Here is a 6,542-nt window from a genome sequence, read left to right as displayed (position 1 = left end):
CCCGACCGGCTTGGGCTCCTCGCGAGGACGGGCTGACGTCAGGTGCGGCGTCAGCCCCCAGCCCCCTGCTGGGAGGTGGCGCGCCACTTGGCGCCCCGCCCACAGCCCCCGAGGTGTAGGACGAGGTGGGTTGAGCGTTCAAGCTCGAGCGCGGGTGGAGCGTAGTTCGTCACGAGCTCTTCCATGAGATGATGGGCGCGATGAGCCGACTTGGTGAAGAGCTCGTGGGTGTCGACTCGCGCCTTGAGGCTGAAGGTCTCCGGCTGGTGGAGGAGCGGCGCAAGCTGAGGGTGGCCATCAACCTCGGTCACTATCAGCGCGACCTTGAGAATGCGAGGGCCGAGGCGTCCCTCAAGATCGCCTATGAAGCCCACTTGCGAGCCTTAGAAGAGGCTCGCTGATACGTCTCCAACGTATCTATAATTTTTGATTGCTTCATGCTATATTATCTTCTGTTTTGGACATTATTGGGCTTTATTATTCACTTTTATATTATTTTTGGGACTAACCTATTAACCGGAGGCCCAGCCCAGAATTGCTGTTTTTTGCCTATTTCAGAGTTTCGCAGAAAAAGAATATCAAACGGAGTCCAAACGGAAAGAAACCTTCGGGAACGTGATTTTTGGAACGAACACGATCCAGGAGACTTGGACCCTAAGTCAAGGAAGCTTCGAGGAAGCCACGAGGTAGGGGGTCGCGCCTACCCCCCTGGGCGTGCCCTCCACCCTCATGGGCCCCATGTTGCTCCACCGACGTACTCCTTCCTCCTATATATACCTACGTACCCCCAAATGATCAGATAGGGAGCCAAAAACCTAATTCCACCGCCGCAACCTTCTGTACCCACGAGATCCCATCTTGGGGCCTGTTCTGGAGCTCCGCCGGAGGGGGCATCGATCACAGAGGGCTTCTACATCAACACCATAGCCCCTTCGATGAAGTGTGAGTAGTTTACCTCAGACCTTCGGGTCCATAGTTATTAGCTAGATGGCTTCCTCTCTCTTTTTGGATCTCAATACAATGTTCTCCCCCTCTCTCGTGGAGATCTATTCGATGTAATCTTCTTTTGCGGTGTGTTTGTTGAGACCGATGAATTGTGGGTTTTTGATCAAGTTTATCTATGAACAATATTTGAATCTTCTCTGAATTCTTTTATATGATTGGTTATTTTTGGAAGTCTCTTCGAATTATCAGTTTGGTTTGGCCTACTAGATTGATCTTTCTTGCAATGGGAGAAGTGCTTAGCTTTGGGTTCAATCTTGCGGTGTCCTTTCCCAGTGACAGTAGGGGCAGCAAGGCACGTATTGTATTGTTGCCATCGAGGATAACAAGATGGGTTTTTTTATCATATTGCATGAATTTATCCCTCTACATCATGTCATCTTGCTTAAGGCGTTACTCTGTTCTTATGAACATAACACTCTAGATGCATGCTGGATAGCGTTCGATGTGTGGAGTAATAGTAGTAGATGCAGGCAGGAGTCGGTCTACTTGTCTCGGACATGATGCCTATATACATGATCATACCTAGATATTCTCATAACTATGCTCAATTATGTCAATTGCTCAATAATAATTTGTTCACCCACCGTAAAACACTTATGCTTTTGAGAGAAGCCACTAGTGAAACCTATGGCCCCCGGGTCTATCTTCATCATATTAATCTTCCAACACTTAGTTATTTCCTTTGCTTTTTTACTTTGCTTTTATTTTACTTTGCATCTTTATCATAAAAATACCAATAATATTATCCTATCATATCTATTAGATCTCACTCTCGTAAGTGACCGTGTAGGGATTGACAACCCCTTATCGCGTTGGTTGCGAGGATTTATTTGTTTTGTGTAGGTGCGAGGGACTCGCGCGTAGCCTCCTACTGGATTGATACCTTGGTTCTCAAAAACTGAGGGAAATACTTATGCTACTTTGCTGCATTACCCTTTCCTCTTCAAGGGAAAACCAACGCAGTGCTCAAGAGGTAGCACTCGCGAGGCTGACCGCCGTCGCGAGGCTGCGGAGGAGCACGCGTGGGAGCTCCAGGCCTGGAGCGCGTCCCTTGAGCAGCAGGTGGAGGCGTGCAGGGCCACTCTTGCATCGCTGAGGGGGACGCCCACGGAGGATGAGGAGGTCTGGAAGCGCGATGAGGCGCTGGCCCTAGAAGCCGTGGAGCGCAGCCTCGAGCTCGAGCAACTGGAGACGAGGGAGCGTCAAGTTGCTCAAGCAGAGGATGCTATCGGGGCTCGCGAGGCCAGAGTCGAGGAGGAGGTCAATCGCCGGGTGTCCGAGGTTCGCGCAAACCTGGAGGGTAGGTACGACCTGAAGCTGAACCTCGCGGGTACGGAGGATGCGGGCAGGGCCGCTGCCCTCAGGCCCAAGTTGGATGAGGCTGAGAAGCGTGCGGAAGCCACGGCCGCCGCCCTGGTTACGGCGCAGGCGGACTTGGCCTGTGCCCGCGCCGGGCTGCGTTCCCTTTGGAGGCGAGTTGATGACGCTGAGGCCGTGGCACGACAAAACACGGAGGAAGTGCTCCAACGAGGAATGCTGGAGCGCAAGCATGCCCCTATGCTTCAGGATCTCCAGAACAGGGCCAATACCACTCTGGTCCATATTTGCGACATGGATGTACCGGCCCCTCACTCGAATGACTATGCCAGCCACTAGACCTTCTTCACCGAGGTGGTGATGCGCCTGGAGGCTCAATCTGCCAGAGCTCGCCAGCTTGTGGAGGAAAGGGGTTGTGGCCTGCTTGAGCGCACTTTCTCCCGTGTCCTTAGCCACCTTCTGAATGCCGACCCCAACTTCGATTTCGACGCCGCCATCGCCCCAGTACCAACGGCCGTCCGGGGCGACCTGGCGCGTTGGGTTGAGGACAATGTGGACACGTTGGTCAGGGCCTTTACTTCGGAGGATGACGCGGTGGTGGTCATCACGGACGAAGGCGACGTGGTGGGCGACGGCGTCGGGGGCGTCGCCGGCGGCGACGACGATGCCCACGAAGACGATGACGACGCGAGTGACGCGTCCGCGGGTGATGTAGCGAGCAACATTTCTGGCTGATCCCACGTTCTCCTGTCGTTTCACCCTATACACAAAACTCGGGCGTGGCCCTTGGAAAACTTGTAAGAGCATTTTGAGAGGGGGAGCCCCTCATGTAAGTAAATTGCAGTTTTTACTTTCCTATGCGATGTGAGTATGTGTCCTCGTGAACTCGTGAATCCGGGGACGAGTTTTCCGTCGTGGTTTACCTTAGTCAGCGCCAGCTTTGAGCTGGGTCGTGAAGCGGCAAGTTTCTGAGAATCCTGCGGAGCTTATCGCCCCGTGTGAAGGGGCCCCACAAGAGGTCAGCACCAGCCGCAGTGCTGGCGCGCGCTCGGCGAGCGTGCGCTTCGTGCGTCCAGCTCGCGAGGAGCCCATGAGCGGAAGGAGATGGACATGAGTCCCAGACAAAACGAGATCCAGAAGGCACGAAACTGCTCGAATGAGAAAAGGCTCCCCCTGCGCGCATCGATAAAAATTCGGCTTCAACTTAAATCCAGATCCAGAAAGCAAAGCTACAGAAAGAGAGATCCAAAGCAAAAGGCCGCGTCCGGCACCTAGTCTAGTCTTCCGGTCTTCAAGTCTTCTCACCAGCGCGGAGCTAAGTGCTGCCACTAGGCGTGGGAGGGAGCCCCAGGGCCTGAGGCCGGCGCTGCTGAGACTCCGGGGCATGTACAGCCCCAACTCATTATTACGTGAGAATGTCACGGGCGGCAAGCTTCACAGGCACTGGGCCTTCTTAACAGGTACCGGCCTTGCTTCATATTGCCAGACGAGGGCCCCGCCTTGCGCCACCCTTGACCTCCTTTGAGCCGACCGGTTACCAGGACGACACAAAAGAGGGAAAGGGGACGCCAGCGGTGCCCTCGGTGACCACAGGTCCTCTGCCGGGGGAAGGGTCGTCGAAGCCTCCCCGGCGGAGGGCCTACCTCCACGTGTCCCCTGGCTTCGCGAGCCTTGGGGAGGGGCCTGGCTCCCGACCCCTCTCCTGCAGCCCCCAGCGCGACCCTCCCGCCGGCAGGGGGGCCGTCGAGCTGGGGCCGCCGGCCGTTGCGGTGATCTGTTCCTCCTGCGACTCATGGTTAGCGTAAGCTTGCTCCTGAGGGATTAGGGGCACCCTCTAGTGGTCGTCGCACACGCGGTCGTGGTGGTTCCCCGGCGGCTCCTGAAAGGCTTCGACTCCTAGCGTCCCTTCTTCCCAATCTTCTCCAACGAACGATCCGGGGTCGTCCTCCGGTGTGTACTCCTGGTCCATCATGCGGGGCACGTAGGCTTCCGGGGCTGTTACCCCGAACACCTCGCCGTAGTGCCCCACACTCCATGTTGCCCGGCCCAATGCAGCGTCCTGAGAGTGATAGCGCGTCATCCCACTTGGGCCATGGGAGGCGACGCTTGTGCTCATGCTTGTTGCGGGCGGTATGGGGGCGGCAGAGCCCCCGGCGCCGCCGGCCATGCTGGTGTTGACGAAGCCCCCTGGCGCACCTGACGGCGCGTGGTGGCGGCGTGGCCCGCCGTGAATCCCTGTAGTGGCCTGAGGAGGGAGCTGATGACAGAAAGGCTGTCACATCCCTAGCTTCTGGCAATGCACTAGGCTAGCTTCATGTGTGCATCATGTTTAAGTTTGAAAGAAACATGAAATGGGGATTGCCTAAACCCTAGCATCAAAGGAATTCACTAGGTTCAACTAAAATATTTTCAGTAAATCCAAATGGCTTTCAAAAATGTTAATCATTTTTGGGAAATGCTGGAAACAGTAACCAGAGGTGATGCACATTTTTCCATGACCTATTTGGGCTCTGAATTAAATCATACTCTATTTGCATTTGGGCATTTAAATGTCCAAATAATCACAAACTGAAATGTTTACTGTTGTAAATATTCCAAACAGTGACCTTAGTTAGTTGCATGATTTTTGAAAGTGCCTAGCCATTTTTACTAAGTCCAGAAACAAATGTCAGAATTAGAAAAGAGAAAGAAAAAGGAAAAGAGCAGAGACTCACCTGGAACTTACCTGGCGCCCACCAAAGCCCACCTGGCTGGCCCAGTTGGCCAGCCCAGCCCAACAGCGCCACCGTCCTCAACCTCCTGCCAGGAGGACGCGCGTGCGTGGTTGCCGCGCGCGGGCACGCGCCCTGGCCACCTCCTCTCTGCCTACTTGCCCGGACACCTCTGGGAGATGCCACGCGCCAGCCCCTGAGTCTCTCACTCTCTCCCGTGCTTCTCCCCTCTTCTGCTCTCTCTCCCTCTCGCGCCCGAGCGCAACTGCCGCCGCCGCTCGTCGTTGCCGTGGCCACCGCCTCCCCCTAGCCCCTCTGATGTGCCCGAGACCTCCGCCACGTCGTCTTCGTCCTCTCCACCGAGCCATGCGAGCCGGGAGACCACACAGCACCGCCATCGGCATCGTCTCCAAGCTTCGGCACCGGCGCCGTCTCCGACGATTCGCCGGCCATAGCGCGTCCCCGCCCTCCTCGTCGCCTCTGCTGGAACCGGGGTGAGCCCCTCTCTGTTCCGCCTCTATTCTCGATGCCCCAAACGTCCTCCACCACTAGAGCCGCCGTGCACGAAGCTCGCCGCCGCACGGCCATGTCACCGCCGTCGTTCTGCCTAGCGTACGCCGCGTCCGAGCCCGTAGACGAGCTCCAAGAGGACCCAGGAGGCTGTGGCACACCTCATACGGCTTTCCCGTGCCCTGCAGTCGTGCGCCCGCTCGAGTCGAGCTCCGGCCGCCGCCGCGAGCTCTGTTCCGGCGAGCTCCGGCGCCCTCGCAGCCACTCACCTGCCCCTCTAGATGCGGGAGAGCACGGGCTACGCCCTGGTGGTCTCCGCGCGTACAGCCGCCGCCTGTCGCGCTTCTCAGACGTGTTTCCGCCGCAGTTTTGGTTGCCGCCAGCCAAACTCCAGCGAGGACCGACGTGGCCTCGTCATTAGCACTAACCCCGCCAGCTGGACCACCATTAGACGCTGACAGTGGGTCAAAGTCGGAGTCAACACGGGATTAGTGTCTGTCTCACTGACCAGTGGACCCCGCTGGTCAGGTTTGACCTGGACCCGGTCTGTTGACCTGCTGACGTCACACCAACGTCATGCTGACGCAGTTAACCTTTTTCTGGATTTATTCTTATTCAGTAAATTCCAGAAAATGCTTTGAACTTCTAAAATTCATAGAAATTAAACCGTAACTCCAAATGAAATAAATTATATATGAAAAATGATCAGAAAAATCCAGTCTGTCCATCTGCACTGGTTTCATGCATGTTCAAGCAACTTAACCTTGCTGTTTAGTGCAAACATGATAAAGCACGATTTAAATTCATAATTTGAATTTGGGGTTGAACCTTTGGTTCAAAATGACCCAAACCCTTCTGGTTTTAGCTGCATTAGCTCAAAACACAGCATATTGACATGTCATGATCATGCATCTTATTGTGCATTGCATTGATTATGTTTTCCTTCTCTGTTGCTGGTATTTGTCCCCTCTCAGTAGATGTGCTTCCGATGATGAGTTC

Source organism: Triticum aestivum, chromosome 7D, assembly GCF_018294505.1.
Source record: "Triticum aestivum cultivar Chinese Spring chromosome 7D, IWGSC CS RefSeq v2.1, whole genome shotgun sequence".
Lineage (NCBI taxonomy): Eukaryota > Viridiplantae > Streptophyta > Magnoliopsida > Poales > Poaceae > Triticum > Triticum aestivum.
Note: the sequence above shows the minus strand (reverse complement) of the source record.